The sequence below is a fragment of the Falco peregrinus genome, chromosome 10 (genome assembly GCF_023634155.1).
Source record: "Falco peregrinus isolate bFalPer1 chromosome 10, bFalPer1.pri, whole genome shotgun sequence".
Taxonomy (NCBI): domain Eukaryota; kingdom Metazoa; phylum Chordata; class Aves; order Falconiformes; family Falconidae; genus Falco; species Falco peregrinus.
In genome coordinates this window covers 14,390,996-14,408,427 of record NC_073730.1, presented here as the reverse complement: position 1 = coordinate 14,408,427, position 17,432 = coordinate 14,390,996, and the positions used below count along the sequence as shown (strand labels likewise).

Here is a 17,432-nt window from a genome sequence, read left to right as displayed (position 1 = left end):
TAGAAGCTACTGCAGAGTTCCTTAACTTCTCAAAACATCTGCTGGGGGACCAGATATAAAGTGACAGATGACTTGTCGCACACTATTCCTACAAAGAAACCATTTCTAGCAATCACATAGTCTATATAGATATGCAAATAAAGTTATGTAAACCAGTACTTTTTGCTGGATTCTTTATGTGTTCTTTTCTGGTAGTTGCCACATGAAAGTTACAGAAAAGCATGGCTTACTGTGATATATATAAACAACAACAGAATGACAATCAATTCATTCAGTTGATAATCCATTTCCATTTCCTAATCTGGCTTTAAGATAGGAAGATCAAAATATCTTAATATTTAACTATGAAATCTAGTTTGTCTAAAGCTTATTACAGAAAGTTGGAATATTTTTACACATTCATTTACTTGTAGCTTCATTTCTGCAGTTCCATTTTCTAATTGAGGTATTTTTGAATGCGCAAAACTACCTTACCTAAGAGTTATTCCATACACTAGATAAATCTGAGAAATCACTTAGATGATCAGCACTTTATGTCCTGTGCAGAATACCATACAACACTGCAGCTGCAGACTGCAGAAAAAGAATGAAGATGGCAGTTGTGCTCTTTTGGGAGGCTTAAAAACGCAGACTAGAGAACAGAAAAGGCCAGACTTGTAGGACCATGAAACCCTATCACAACTATTACACAAGACCTCTCTTAGGTAGGTTACAGACTTCTCTATCACTGTGGTTGCACCAATAATACCTGACCACTCCCATTTATAGAATGAGATCAACCAACGAAACGTGTGTCAGGACACAGGCTCAGAGATCCTTGCACTTTAACAGCTGCACATGGAGGTGGACACATGGTTCCTGAGCCCAGTTCTAAAGTTTCTGCTGATGACAACAGTGGAATTTGGGTGTGAATCCATTCATCTTCTATTCCTCTATCTAGAATGTGGCAAGGCCAAGCCAACGATTCAGGCCACAGCTGTGCTTCTTCCTTAAATGCCTTCCTTTCCTGTTTGCCATATTTCCTTCTTCAAAAGGCTATCTCCTGTGGGAATAAACAGCTCAAGAAACAAATAAAAGAATAACTTTTTGCCTTTCACAATGAGATGTTTAGAGCACTCATCTTCCTTTGCATTCCCAAACATTCTTCCAGCTCACAGCTATTTTAAAGATGTATTTGAGATCTGGGCACAAACAGTGCTTTGCTTCTATATTTATGGTAAGATCTTATTTCTTTGTATGTAAAGACTACAAGTGTTTTCCATTTTCAAATAGATGGCAGTACAACTTGCTTCATTCAGAGGACAGTTTCCATTAGTCTGGAAACAGCTAATGTTGGCAATGCTAGTTAAGGAAACAGTAAGCTGGAAAATACAGCAGCTGTTATGTGAAAGAGAATAAAGTGGGAAAAATAAGAAACATTTGTCTCCAAGCCTGGGTTTGTCCATCAGAGTCTCATTGTGATGTCCTCCCAAAAGCAAGTACTTGAAAGTAAGTATTTGTCTGCTACATAGACTGGAATGCCAAGTATTTGCACCTTGATCTAGATTTCAAGTGATGAGCTTCAGTCCTGTTGAAGGCATTATAATGTGACGCTAAATTCAGAGTATTGAGGAAAATCTACCATGGGAATTATCAGGTACAGAAAAAGCAATTCAATTCTCCAAGGAAAAGGCCATCACAGGGAGTATGAAGCAGTGCTGCAGTGGAAAAAAAATCTGAACATGGGTTATGCTTATCCTAGTGGGATCATGCAAACATTTGTGCAGACCACTACTACTTTTTGTTTCAGCTTAAGAGGGAGATAAAATCAGTCCCTACATTAAGAGTGAGGGGAAAGAAGAGACATTTTTCCCTGCTAGTGGCCCTGGCTGTAACCTAGGTCAAAGACTCCAAAGACACCAGGCCTATCATAACTTTTCACACACAGCACAGAGGATGAGGTAAATAGACAGCACTCTAATAGCAAAAGGAGCCCTGTATAGTCTTTGGGGCATCAAAAGACCTATAATGGAAACAAAATCTTGACGCTGAAATGATCTTTACCTTAGCGGACCCACCTCCTCATTAACTCACAGAGTACTGATAGGCCTTTTCTTAATTGTTTTCATAAGATTTTTTTCACCTTTTACTGGAAACCAAGAAAAGGCAAAAACATTTCTTTGCAAATGCAGCTTTTGAACAGGCAGCAGGGTGACTCATGATGAATAACAAAAAGCCATGCTAAACCCTGCATTCCATTAGGGAAAAGCTCTCAAAAGGGGATTCTCCTGCAAGATTCGGCACAACCTTTATACTAAGAAGCTTGGAACTTAATACAATTATAACTCCTCTGACTTCAAAGGTACCCAAATAATGAATTTGGGCCTGTTTGTTTTGGTAATGGCTGACTAGCCAAAAATGAAAGCTAGAAGGCTCAGGTAATGTCAGGGTAATCTTATTTCCTTTTCCCCTAATGCAGCGATGCAGAGTTCCCAGCTGACTACAGGACAGCCAGGATAATGTGTGTCTTGACTGCCATTTGTCCTCATGCTACTGCTAGAAATCAACGATTTATCTTCTCAAGAAAACTTCTTGGCAGAGGCTCTTAATTGTACGGCAGAGTAATTCAATGTACTGAAGCACATTAATACAGTTTGTCTCATAGTTAGAAGGGGGTAAACATATTCCTCTATAGACTTAATCCCTAGCTGCCATTTCCCATAAAGATTCTCTCTCTTGAGGCAACAAGCTTGACCTTGATTCTGCCCGGACAGATCTTGTAATTTTATGTTTTGAACTAGAAATACTTCATTTCTCGGTGCTCTTTGCCTCCTCAGCCCCTGTACAGTAGAGATCACCATGCCCTGGCATTGCTCAGTGGAGTCCAAAAACAGTCAGCAAATTCCATAAGAGAAACTCCTTATAGCAAGATGACAATTTTTTCTAATCAATCTTTATATTTCAAAATGTTCTTTTACATAGATACAGTTTAGTTTTTGTTTCACTATCTACCATCATATTGCTTTACTTAAGAATTAGATTTTAGGGATAAACTAATAATGCCTGGCTGCTGTTTTGGAACAGGCACTGTGATTCATGCAAAACTGAGTGTAAAGTGGACACAGTCCATCCACTAAGTGGGATTTTTGGTTGAAGTTCAAGAATTTTTTTTACAAAATAAATACTTTCTTTCCAAGAGTACACAGAAATTACCTTCTTTGAGATGAGAATTGAACAGTGGTAAGAAGTGATACTTCCCATCTACACAGAGCTTTTCAAGGGCTCCCAGGTAAAGGACAGATCCAGGTTATTTATTATTCCCAGCATAACCCTACAACATCTGTCAAAAGAACAGACAACGATAGTCAATCTTCCTTACAAAGTTGATGCTGGGGTATAAAGATAGTGTGTGTGCCTTTAGGAAAACACCCACAAGAAAAGTTATTTTAGAAAACTACCCCCAGGAGTCTATGAACGAGCCAAAATCTACCTTACTCACACCACTGAAAATTACTTGTAGTTTTCCAGCCAATTTTGAGCATTACAAGAGTAAATGTTCTTTTGGCTGGCTCCCTCAGTGTAGATGAGATGCTAAGCTGTTTGGCTGGCCCCTCCTTCAGCCCAAGCTTGCAATATCCCAGCAGATGCTATAAAGAAATTACATTGCACAGCCAGAACCTTTTTTAATAAATTTGATCTCTCCAAAAAATTAAAGCTATTTCCCTCCCACGTGACCCCCAGGAGCAAACTTTGTGCTATAACTCAGGGGACTAAAGCTCTTTGGAACCTCACGTTAGTTGATAGCACCCAGAGCTGTTCACGAATAACAGGCCTGATGCTGTGCATTCTTGACAGAAACCTGAAGTAACTCTGTCAAGGTCACACATCAGATGTGAGGGACTTCAGCTAGGTCTGAACTGATGAACAAATATAGAGAATCAGGCTCTATAAATTGAAGATCAGGCTCCTTGTAATTAAGTTCTAGCCACATTGAATTGTTAATATTAACTTCCCTATGCTGCAGGCTGGAAGGATCACAATCAGTAACATGAAGCGTGTGCTAGCACTCACACAGCTCCCAGGGCCACAGTCTACAAGCACCTGTGGACACATCCTCGGCAACATCAGTTTTATCCAGCACCAAAACATGCAAAGGGAATTGCTGGTGCCCTTAGAAAGAACCATTATCATGGCAGGACTTCAGAAGAGAGAAAACTCTTTCTTAAATTAAAATCCTAGCTGAAGCAGTGTTTTTCCGCTCTCAGGGAGTTTCATGCAGTCTGATGACTGTTCGTTGTGTTGTTTCCACACTTAAGCTACTGTGTCATCCCATATTTACCTGACAGAACACAATACAACCCTCTTCATAGGCAGTGCAGACCCTGCCAGGATCTGACGAAACATGTGTAGAATCTACACGCCCACAACAGACAGCTGAGACGTACAAGCCCTAGCAGGTTCATCCCTGGAGCAAGGCCAGTTTCTATGCTTCCTTATTTGAAAGTGCTTCCTTTACTCCGGCTGAACAAGTAATACTAGATGTACTGTTGGTTAACCTTTCCATGCTCCTACTTCTCCTGCAAACAGTGGCTGGTAAAGGTTTACCCTATTACTGTTCTTACTGATGCCACACTGACTCCTGCTCTATATCCATCCTGTAACTCAATTTATTTGTCAGAATGAGGTATCAGCTGAGCAAGCCCTGCCTCATTCCCGGCGTGGGAGCTGAACTGCTGATCAAAGAGCTTTCAAGCTTTGTTCTTCTATACCTGCTGATGGCCAGACAAAAGGCCGAACTATAGATCATGAAACTATAGATCATAGTGCTTCTTCAGCAACTTTCTCATGTATCGGTTAACTTTTTCCTGATGTTCATCATGATCTCTGATCCTCATCTCTTCCCTGTTTTCTGTGTTCTTGAGGATATGTTTATAATAACAGCTTTTCCAAAAGTTCAAGCATGATCTATTCAAATGTTTCCAGAGGTGCTAAGGTACATCTATAAGTTAGTCATTGACATCAAATAATACAAAAAGAAAAATGAAATCAAACTAATAAAAAGCTTCTTGTATGTTTTCCTAATTCCCCCCACTGCTCATCAGAAACATCAGTTTACTCTCATATTTTGTGTGTTCAGTACCATGACCCACTATGCCCTACCTTTCCCATTAAATTTTGTAACCCTTCAGGCAGTTCTGTACCCAAACTGGAAGGTATTTTTTAGAAAAAACACTATAAATACGATAAAACAGGGTCTTGTATAGAATAAGTACAGACAGCTGAACTAAAAAATGAGTTATCTAGCTACAGCTAGAATTAAGGGAGTGCAAGGCTAAGTAAGTCCAGCTAGTTTTAGATGATCTTTGGTCACAGTAAACACCGAATCATGTTACATTATTTAAAGTACATTAAATACATGTTTTCCAACAGTGCACTTTGCCTGGTATAAATAAGGTTGCTAATATTACCAGAAAAGGTAGCACATACAGAACAACACATATTCAAAGCCAACTTTTTCACGAAGGCTCCTTTTATTTTCTTAGTTTAGAAGCTCACCACTGGCACCATCACCTGCCAAAGTATTTGTAAAACACCTAGCATGACCGGAGCACAATAAGCTTCATCGGTTGTAACAGACTGCACAGGCTGTTCTGTCAGTGGTCAGTTCTCTGCATGAAGAAGGGGTTATTTATAGAGATATGTGCATAAGAGGGCTATCTGGATTTGTAGATTTTATGTTCATAGATACACACTTTGCTAATATGTGCAGGCAGCTAGAGAGGTATTATTGCCTCTTCTGCTCAGTACTGTGGTTTGTGCTGTATACACACTGTGCAACAATCTCTCACCACCAAATACCACTTATCAAGGCAGAAGGAATTCAACACCAAGTAGAAGCTCATTATTGACAAGTTACATTTCTCCTTTCAAAAGCCAACGCACAGCCCCTCTGAAAACAAGCGAACTTGCAGGCGCTCCATGCACAAATAGGTGCTTGCTGCACACAGAAACGGACTTCCCGCACTGCTGACAAAGGCAGAGGCAGAGTTTCTAGGGTTCTCTGGAGCTCACTGTCCTGGGCCTTCAGAAAACTGCCTGCAAGTATCACAAAAGCTGACTGAGCCCTCTTGAAAACACCCTAATGTGCTGAGCCTGTCACATAAGCAATGCCTTTGTAAAGAGCAGTTGTGCCTACTGCAGCCGACATCCTTGTCACAAAGATTAAACTGAGGCAGTGATACTGCTGCAATACAAGGGAGAGAGCGCTTCTGCCAAGTGAGAGAAGCACCATTCCTCCCAGGTAGCTCATCTTCATGCCATCAGGCTGACCCCTAAGGAAACCCTGAATGCAAGGAGACGCAGGATTCACCAGAAGCTCTGCTTACTGGTTGCATTTTCTGCTGTGTATCGGAACCACCAGGCAGTTCTGCACAAGCTGTGACTGAGGAAAAATTCAGCGGCAGCCCCTGGCTCAGACTCCAGTCTCCCAGGGTGAAAAATGCCACCCCTCATCACCAGCCCAAGTGCTGTCATCTGCTAACGCATGACATCAGTCTGGTTGCTGATTTAGAAAGGGCACTAAGAGGAGATCTGAACTATAGCCCTCTGCGAAGATAGTCAGCCTGCTATATTCTAACAGCCTCAGCGTGCAAAGAATTGAGAAGTCAGCCAAGCCAGACAGAGACATTTTTTGAGAGGTACTAAATCACATGACAGGACCTTCCCTTGGCAAAATCCACAGGGGCAGGTTGCTCTTAGCAAGTGTAACTACTCCTGGAAAAGGTTGGTAATAGCATAATTGCTGGCAACAGATGGGGTTCACCTGTCCCAAAGGGGGAAAAGGATTCTAGGTCAGGAGCTAGCAGGGCTCATCGAGAGAGCTTTAAACTAGATTCAGAGGGGGAAGGGAACAGAACCAAGTCAGAGACGAGCCTGGGGGCAGCGTGCCAGTGAGGGAGGTGAGATCAATAGCACAGCTGAAGGGCATCTATGCCAGTGCCCAAAGCATGGGCAACAAACAGGAGGAGCTGGAGGCCACCATGCAGCAGGAAGACTGGGACATAATCGCCGTCACAGAAACATGGTGGGATGACTCTCACGACTAGGGTGCTGCAGAGGGTGGCTACAAACCCTTCAGAAGGGATAGGCAAGGCAGGAGAGGCAGCGGGTGGCTTTGTATGTCAGGGAGTGTTTTGACTGCCTAGAGCTTGACGATAGGGTTGAGTGTTTACAGGCAAGGATCAGGAGGATGGCCAACAAGGCAGATATCCTGGTGGGAGCCTTATAGACCACCCAACCATGATGAAGAAGCAGGTGAAACATTCTGCAAGCAGCTGGGAGAAGTCTCACAATCATTAGCCCTTCTTCTCATGGAGGACTTCAACGTACCAGATGTCCACTGGAAATACAAGACAGTGTACAGGAACCAGCCTAGGAGGTTCCTGGGGTGTGTGGAAGAGACCTCCTGACGCAGCTGGTCAGTGAGCCAGCCAGGGGAGCTGCCCCGCTGGGCCTGCTGTTTGCAAACAGGGAAGGACCCCTGGGTGATGTGGTGGCCAGAGGACATCTTGGGCATAGTGATCGTGAGATGATTCTTGGAGAAGCAAGGAGGGAAGGTCAGCAGAACCGCTGCATGGGACTTCTGGAGGGCCAACTTTGGCCTATTTAAGAGCCTCGTGGACACAGAGCCCCTTGGGAGAGAGTTCTGAAGGGCCAAGGGGTCCAGGAAAGCTGGACATTCTTCAGGAAGGCAGTCTTAAAGGCACAGGAGCAGGCTGTCCCCATGTGCCAAAAGATGAGCCAGCGGGGGAGAAGACTGGCCTGGCTGAACAGAGAGCTCTGGCTGGAACCCAGGGAAAGGAGGAGAGTTTACCACCTTCGGAAGAAGGGGCAGGCAGCTCTGGAGGACTATGAGGATGTCACGAGGTTACACAGGGTGATTAGAGGCAAAAGCCCAGCTAGAACCCAGGCTGGCCACTGCAGTAAAAGATAACAAAAAATGTTTTCAGAAATACACTACAAACAGGAGGGCCAAGGATAATCTGCACCCTTTATTAGCTGCGGGGGGAACATTGCCACAAAGGATGAGGAAAAGCTGAGGTACCCAATGCTTTCTTTGCCTTGGTTTTTAACAGCCAGACCAGCTTCCCTCTGGGTACTCGGACCCCTGAGCTGGAAGACAGGGATGAGGAGGAGCAGAGAACTGAGTCCCCACAGACCAGGAGGAAACTGTTAGTGACCTGCTGGAGCTAGTTCGGAGAAGGGCAACAGAGCTGGTGAAGGGTCTGCAGCACAAGTCTTATGAGGAGCAGCTGAGGGAACTCGGCTTGTTTAGCCTGGAGAAAAAAGGCTCAGGGGGATCTTATTGCTCTCTCTGCAACTACCTGAAAGCAGGTTGTAGCAAGGTGGGTGTCAGTCTCTTCTTCCAAATAAACAGCAACAGGACAAGAGGAAAGAGCCTCAAGTTGTGCCAGGGGAAGCTTAGATTGGATATTAGGAAAAATTTCTTCACTGAAAGGGTGGTCAAGCACTCGAACAAGCTGCCCAGGGACATGGTGGAACCATTGTCCCTGGAGGTATTTAAAAAATGTGCAGATGCCGTGCTTAGTGACATGGTTTAGTGATGGACTTGGTAGTCCTGGGTTAACAGTTGGGCTTGATAATCTCAAAGGTCTTTTCCAACCTAAATGATTCTATAAAATGATTAGCATAGGAGACTGTTCAAGGGCAAATCACATTTGCTAATGATTATAGTATATTAGCCTGCTGCTGTGTCTGCGTCATACAAAATAATTTGTTAAAAAGTAAAGCTATGGAGACCAGTAAGACGCAGCAGCCTATTGCAACAGAAATAGAACAGGCACCCTTTGAAACACAGGCAGCTCCTAGTGAGCACTTGGTTATGACTTCCAGGGTTTTCAACAGGAATCAAGCAGCTGTTTCAGCTCTCTTCTGGGCTGGCCTGGCCTGTGTTTTGGTAGGACAGTTTTGGCAGTATTCCATTATCGCTATGGTTAGTTGCCATTTCTATTTTGCATGGATGCCTATAAATCAAAAAGGCTGTTTAAAGTGATTTTTTTTTTTTTTAACACTTATTTTACCAAACATCCAAGCATAATTTTAGGTATGTTCTGAAGTCAAATCTCATCTAAATGGCTGTGGAAGGAGTAGTCCATGTTTAACTATGGTACTCCTTTCCTGTGAGCTAGGAAAGCATCATTCTCCTCATCTGCCGGATGGGAAACAGGAAATACACAATGGAGCAGGGTGTATTTTCCTGACTTAAACAAGCTCATTCACACTTCATGCAGGCTCATGATAAGACAGTGAAAAGACACAGTCCTTATACTTCCATTCCATTACTCAGACCACCAAAAAAACCCAGCAAATCCAGTCCCCATTTGAAAAATCACTGGTTCTGGATTATATAAAACAGCTTAAAATGTACAAAATTCCAAAAGGAAGGCTGCAAGCGAGTGGATTCAGCAACTGTCACAACAAACAGATTCTGTAACTGGTACAGTAGGACTGTAGGTGCTATTAGAATAATGACAGCTAACTGCCAGAAACACCACCTACCCCCGACAAATAGCAAATTCTGGTGTTAGATTTTTAAAAAAATGTCTTCAGGTAATGTGAAAAGTCAGAACAAAATTGGAAAAATACCAATAAGATTTTTTTTTAAGTTGTCCTGTAAGCAGTGTTTTCAATCATTCAGTAATATATTTGTTTCTACATAACTAGAATAATTTACTTGTCTTCATTCATCTGATAGTAATTACAAAGAAAGTGGTAGATGAAGAGTTGAATAGAAATATATTGTGTAGGTATAAATCTTGAACAAATTTAGTATAAGGGAAAAGTCTTATTCGCACCTGCACTCTTACTTGCGTCTGTCAACCACTACAAAACTTTATGTTCAAAGAAAAACATGGAAATGTTTCATTAAAACTAGAAAGTGCTGGCCAAGATTCTAAGGAAAGCTTAGGTGTAAACAGAACTAGAGAAACCATGGAAGACCAAAGAGTGTTTCTGGTGGCTGAGGTGGTAGAATATGTTCGAACAAGGGAATACCAGCCCCATGTAAGGGATTTTTGAGACCCTTATTTCAGTAAATGCCTAAAACTCTACTAAAAAGTTGGACTGACCTTCGATTAAGCCATTTTTGTATCATCTCATTTGTTACTTTCCTGAGCATGCGAAGAAATTTGTCAGGTTTTGTCATAGGTTTCATCATTTCGCTTTTGCCACTGCCCCGGAATTACCGTCCATTGGATTATAAGGCCAACGGAATCTGCTTTTTTAAGTCTGCAGCAGTGGAGACTGCACTCAGACCTTGTTGCCTTAACTGCTTAATATCCTCTTCTAGCATGCAGAAATTTCAACTTTCAACATCCAATCACTGAATTTCATTATAATTTTTCTAAAGAAGAGGCCTTTTATTGTCAAATTTCTGTTTCTTATAGAATGTTCCTGAAGAATCACTTAACTTTCTATTTAATAAGTTACGCTAATTATATCTATAAAATATATTATAAATATAATAGAATATAGTTTCTATTAAATCCTTCTGTCATTCTTCTCATAACATTCCAGTCAGATTTTAGCATCCCTCCTGAAACATTGCCAGCAAAATTGGACAACCTATTCCCCGCGACAGTTGCACTCACTCCCAAATACAGAAGAACTTCTAATCTCTTTAGAACATTAGCCCTTTATGCTACAGGTTTTCTATCAAGTTAATACTAATCTGGTTATCCAGCATGACCACCAAGGTCTCCTTAGCATCATGAGGTCTCAGGGCAGTGCCTTAATCTGAGCAATTTCATCCCTCCTAGACATACAGCCCTGCTTTTGACAGTATTGAAACGGATGCTGGTTACAAGTATACGGTGTGCTAGTGTTCCGGATCACCCTGTGCCTGTCACTTTTACTTCTTAGCTCTCACAATCTGTGTTCTTGAGTTGGCTTTACATAAATTTGGTTCCTAATGAAGGTATCGATGAAAATAATATATCTACTCTATTACCTCCCCCAGAAGCAACATCACATTAGAGTGACAGAAATTATTTCCCATGTATTGGTACTCACTCTACCACTTTCCTTTAATAGATTATTAGATCTTGTATCAGCCTACCCAACACTTTGCCTGGAACTGATGATGTTACACTGACAAGCCAAAAATTATCTGGGTCATACTATCTACCTCTTAGTAGCAGTGCACATTTCTGTCAGGAATTTTAAACTGCAGTAAAGGCCACAGTTTGAATCAATAACTTTTGCTGAAGACCACGCTTATACTTATTGTACAGAAGAATGGTTGAGAAAAAATTATTCCTCTCCATTCAAGAGAAAATGACGTCTGCAAAGAAGAGAAGCCACAGCCAGGGCTTTAAGGTTTTGTGGAAGCAGCTTTTACTGTCTTCAAATATCACAGCAGTTCAGCTGGAAAGTAACATCGTTTGTTAGAAGTCAGTAGAAACTCTGAAACTTTAATATGATGTGGTAGATGTATAAACTGTTTGACTGTGTAGCATTACTCATGTTTCATTTAAAGCAAGACTATGAACACTATTTCTGTCCCCTCATGGTGTTGAGGCGTGAGAAAAAACACAAAAAACTAATTTTGGTTTTCACTCAACTCTTCTTCAAAGAGTTGTCAATTTATTCTCTACTTCTATATCACAAGTTTCTCTTGCAAAGAGTTTTACATATAGCAATGAAGGTAAGTTGTAAGTTGCTAGCATTTTTTCATTCCTGTTTAAAGTGACAAAGAAGAATTTGCAATGATTACATTATTTTCCCTGCCAATATATTAATCTTCAAGAAAGAATTGTCTAATCAAGATACCTAACAGGAAGACATTGCCAGTTGAATCAGATGGTTTTAAATTCAGTTGCTTTCAAACAGTTTCTGCTTTTTAAAAAAGTGCCACAGATCAAAACACTGAAGAGTACAAAAGGCCACTTACAGTTTGATATAACAAACATAGTCTTCTTACTGCACAATGGCACATCAAAATCTCATCCGCTGTTGTTTTAGCTCTAAGCAGTACTGGTTTTCAGTTATAATAACTGTAAACTGATACTGTCACTTACATTATGTCTCCTATACATGTGAATCTTAAGAAAAAAGTAAGATTCACTTTCCTAGAACTACAAAACACATATGGAACAGTTTGTTATTTCTGAATTGCAGAGGTCTATTTGCCCCGTGTAGACATTATTGTCAGAGTAAGAAAAAGAAACACTGCTAACAAAGAATCCTCACAATATGCAGAAGTCCCAAGGAAAATGCAGTCCTCCAGCTACCCCTGCATAATGCTTTGTTATTGACAAGAGCCTTGCAAACCAGAGTTTGAAAGGAAAAAAACCCAAAAGCCTGATTAGGCAAATTAACTGTTCTATAACTATGCAGACTGGAGGCAGATACCATCAGATATTTTCTGTAAACTTCTAAAGTGCTAAGATCAACCCAAGCAGACTACTAATTTAGCCTACAGATAAGTGAGAATGCATGACAGACTTCAAACTATTAATCATGCCACATTCACACGGAAAGAGATGGCATCTTGTTCACAAATTGTTGTAAACCTTTTCATTACTTGGGAGGATCCAATTATTTAGAATTATTAAATGACAAAATAATTGAATATTCAAAGATGTACAACCCAAAGAATTACAACAATTCTTATCCTACTTTCATGACTGAAACTAAGGGTATCTAGATAACAGAGGTAACAGTAAATTAGAGAGATTAGTCATTGCTCTTGTTAGCTAGGAGTGTTCCTGTAGATCAGACCAAAGTCTGTTGGCTAATCACTCAAAAGATCAAGTAAGTAAATTAAAGGCAAAACTAGATTAAAAAATATAACTGAGAGGTTAATTTAGGATAATAGATTGTAGGATCTAATAATTGTAGGATTCATGGACAGGATGCAGATAGCAGGGAGTAGGGGGCAGGCATGAGACAGAACAAAAGGTGGATCTGAAACTGTTGATTTAGCACCAGAGGATTTGTGGTAGTCTCTAGTATATTTGCCTTTTATGCTGAATGTTTTTGACAAGCTGTACCACAGATAGTTTTTACCTACAGGAAGCAGAAAATCACAAGTGAATCAGTACTTCCAAGGAAAGGTTAGTTAGAAAATCTAATTTTCTAGAAGGGAAACATGAAGAATCAAGAGTTTTGCTGATTCACATTCCTCTTTGAAATCTCTTTGTAACCAGAATAAGATCCTAATTGCTTCAGTCATGCTCGTGATCTTTCAAAGTCTGTCCTATGTATCTGTTCTTGTATCATTCATGTTGTTTCCAAAAGTGGTATTTGAATTTCACTCACTCAAAGACGGTCCTACAGCACAAGCGTTATACACAACACACCCTAAGGGACCAGTATGTAAGAAATATTTTCAGAATGTCCTACAAGCACTTAAAGCTGCTCTGAGGGTTTCATAATTGCTTAGGTTAGTGACAATTAAACGGGAGGATTCAAACCGTGGTCAGTTTTGACTGCAGCCTGTAAGTGCACGGAAAGCTGTCACCCTGGTCCTTCCTCACCAAGCACGGACAGAGGTAGACAGATTTGCTCAGGGTTTATAGGATTAATATAGAGTAGGGGAAAGACTGAGGATTAGGATAATGTCTAGCAGAAGTGGGAGGAGGAGGGGGAAGAGGCTGAGGCTCACACAAGGTTTTCTGGAAAGCAGGCACTCTCAGTTTGGAGAAAGTACCACCCAGCAGCTCAGTTTTGCTGAAGCTGTCATAATGGTAAGGCAATTAAGACAAAAGGTTGCAGTCAAAGGAAAAAGGGCTTGGAAGAAGAGCTGCTTTTAACCCCCTAGCAGGAGCCACTGAACAGACCCATTCCACTCACAGCATTGTCAAATCTAATTGCTAATTTGCTTATGGTAGCACATAACTGGCAGCGTGTGCCAGTTAGTGCAAGCACAGAACACTCACACAGTTCTGAAAATGCCCACCACACATATTTTTCAGGACAGGTCCCCATGCCACTCTCTGAACATAGCCAAACTAAGTTAAACATAGCTAAGAGTTGTGGTCATAACACATAGAAATTGCTCCTTTTCTGATCTATATTGTACTTCCTGAGAATTCATGCACATATCTTAAAGAAATGTGTTTGTTAGCTTCAGAAAGCCAGTGATCAGCTCTCCCAATAAGAGGAACTTATTTCTGAAGCTCTCTGAAGCCAAATGATTACTACAGAAGTCATTTGGTGCCTCTGTCAAGAACAGCTATCCCTCAAGACAGCTCTTAATTCCAGAAGTTGTTCAAATGGGAGGGGTGGGGTGCAGATTTTATTAATTTTTTTCAACCTACTATGCTACAACCAGTATTCAAAATCGGAACCTGAAATCATGGCCTGACAGCATTTTGTTGAGATATTTAGAGAATTATGAAATTAATGGGAGGCTAGGAGGTGATAGAAGAAATTATTAAATGGCATGAAAGTTCTCTAGATATGACCAACTCATATGAAATGAAACTGTGTTAATCATGAAATAAATTCCATACACTCAAACTGGTAAAAAGAATCACTTCAGAATAATATGACCTTGATGTAAGGCCTTTCTTAGGACTAAAAAGAGTTAAAAACATCAGCTGTGTTTAAGCCCCCTTTTCCTTCAGATAGATCATTAGATCCCCAAAAGCGCCTTATCTCTGCCAGCTGGAGGTCTAAACTGATGCTATTGAAGTTTTTTGATCTATTTAACTTTAGCTATTCCATTTCTGAGCTACAACATTAAACAACTCAACAATAAATCAGTGCAACAGTTATTGAGATTTATAGTAAAAATTCCAAGCAACACCAATATAAATGGCTGTCTCCTAAGAGAATCAAGTGTTAATATGAATATATCTATACTAACATATACATCATACAACTGGAGAAAGGGTATTTACATAAACAATGTTACTGAATCTCAGCAGAAAAAAATATACATGTTATAAATAAATTCATTATTAACTTCTACTGGTGTTTGAAGCGTGGACCATGTGAGAAGATGTTGATACTTACATTGACATGTGGTGTTCCTTCAGTGAAAGGACAGATTACTGTTCATGCTACTCATTCCTTGGTTTTTCCCCCATTGCTGATGGTCCACTGGAAACTAAGAATGTAAAACTTGTCATACAAGCACTGAGCAGCTGTGAGATAATGACAACTTTTGATTATAATCCTGAGCTGCATTAGACAAAATAAGCGAACAGACCAACCAAATTAAAGGATGACAGCAGTTAAGTAGAACTGCTGCAGTGTTCCTGATTTTTACTTCAAACACCAAAATTAATTGTGTCCAATTCAATGATGATTATAAGCAAGAAATGTAGAATAAGTTTCTAATCCAAACCCCCAAGAACCAGCTTCTTGAAGTCTCCTTACTGCATTGGCTGTAAGTCTGGCAATATAGCTAGATCCCCCTTGCAGCAAGCTATCATAATACTTTCTGAAATGAAAAATTACTGGACAAGCCCCTTTTCCCAGATCAACACTACGCATCAAAAGCCTTTTCAAAAAGTCATTTCACCTACAGGCTAAATGCAACGGTAATATTTTCAAATTTAAAAATGTTTTCCTAAAATCGATGATTAAAATAGTATCCAACTCTAGCCTTTGCAGGCCATCAGTCTCCAGGTGCATTTGGGCAGTGAGAAATCTAGAGAGACTAATGGATCTCCCAATAAACTAAAGATCCTGCTTGCTAGGCTAAGAGAAATTTGCAAAGACGCCTCAGAAATTACATCTAATTAAGCAGTACCATTAGTTGAAGATTAGCTTGTTTTTAAATAACTTCAAAAATATGGAAAGTTACATCTCAACTCTGGAATATAAGTAATGTTTTAAGCTGAAATGTCATTATTTCTTTATCAGAAGGTTTAAAAGATGTCACTGAGTAAAGAACTTCACATTTGAGAAGATATGACAAAAAAAGAGCTTTTATCTTCCCAAAAATATTATTTCATACAACTTGGAGCCAGATTATTTTTTGCATTATTCACGGATGGTAATAACATATTGACCTTTGATCTGCCAACAGTGTTTGAAAGGCCTATTCAGCCTCCAGAGGAAAGGAAAGAAAGTTTCCCCATACTGTGTCAAATAATCTGTAAAGGTAAATTTACATTTAACAGCTTAGTTTATCTGACAGCTTGCCACCACTTCCCTTTCTTCCTGCTCCTCCCTCCTCTTCCACTGCTCTTTCCTCTTTCTTTGTGGTTTTCAGTAGCCACAGTTCCACCCTCTGCCCTCTTCCTTTACCACGTTTTGGCACTCATCAGACTTCTCTGGGCAATGATTTGACTCATTAGCTCAGCAACAGCCACCTTTTTGCTTGGTTACTTCCCTGCCAGTTTAGTGAGCAGATTCGGTGAGCAGCCAGCCAAGTAAGCTGTGGGAATAGTGTCCAGGGCTAAGAAAGAGAGGGAACCAGGATGCCTCTTCTGAGCACCACGCAGCCATTATAGCAGTTCAAACTTCTCATGTAATTTCACCCTAAGTGATACCAAGCAGAGAGTACAATGTCATTCAAAGGATCCACTTCAGATTCAGGTGAAGAGAAGGAACATAATATTACCTTTCTGGTAAGAAAAAGGAGCTATGAAACAGGTCTGAAATCCTGACAATCAAAATAAATCTTACAAGAAAAATAAAGGAAATCATATTATACCAAGGTCTGTTTGCTCCCAGTTAATAATCGACACTCTAAGGTAAGGGGTCAAGTAACTATACGGTGCCATGACAAGCAGAAGTGAAATATTTGAATCTGTTGAAAAATACAAGTTGGTGATATAATCTCACAGGCATCTGGATGCCTATTCGGCTTCAGCTGCTTGCGCCACATCGCTTGGCACTCCATGCAGCAGGCGTCAGCCGCTCAGTCAGAGTCTCAGAGTCCCCATGTTATTCAAATGACCTACCCGGCCCTGCAAATGAACAGGAGACAGCTGAAATTAACAGGCTGAACGACTGACAAGCTGAGAGTTTTTCTCAGCCGCTCGCTACTCCCATATAACAAAATCCACAACAAAAAAATAGGTCTCCTTCACTGAAGGAATTGGGCCTGTATTTGCAACAAGTGTTATCTGCCATAAATAATCTTATCAGCTCTGCTAACAATAAAGTTCTGCATAATCTTATCATGTATATATTTTCCATTAATACTTGGAAAGGCTTACGCAAAACAAATTGTGGGGGGGATATTTTTTGCCCACCCACAGCACAGGATACGGAATATCTGGAACCACAGGAAGGATTGCCAGAGTCTGAAGTCATCATGTTTTCACAGCAGTTTCAAGTTGCAGATAAATAGCTGAGCATACACGCTTATTATACACGTCAGTATAAGGTCTCCCATGGTCCCTGGACCGCTGCGGCAAGGCAAGCCTGAGCCCTGCAAGATGGCAGAGTCCATCGCAGCTCACTGCTGC

The 17,432-nt window shown here is 40.7% G+C and overlaps 2 protein-coding genes across 2 annotated transcripts in view; one reads left to right on the top strand and one right to left on the bottom strand.

Moving 5' to 3' along the window:
• Positions 1-17,109, bottom strand: part of PLPPR5 (phospholipid phosphatase related 5) — a 232,395-nt gene extending 215,286 nt beyond the window's left edge. Inside the window, exon 1 of the mRNA XM_005237254.3 lies at positions 15,022-17,109. The gene's annotated coding sequence lies outside the window, so the exon portion shown is untranslated. The remainder of the gene's footprint in view (positions 1-15,021) is intronic.
• Positions 1-17,432, top strand: part of PALMD (palmdelphin) — a 58,689-nt gene that overhangs the window by 4,891 nt on the left and 36,366 nt on the right. The window lies entirely within an intron of this gene.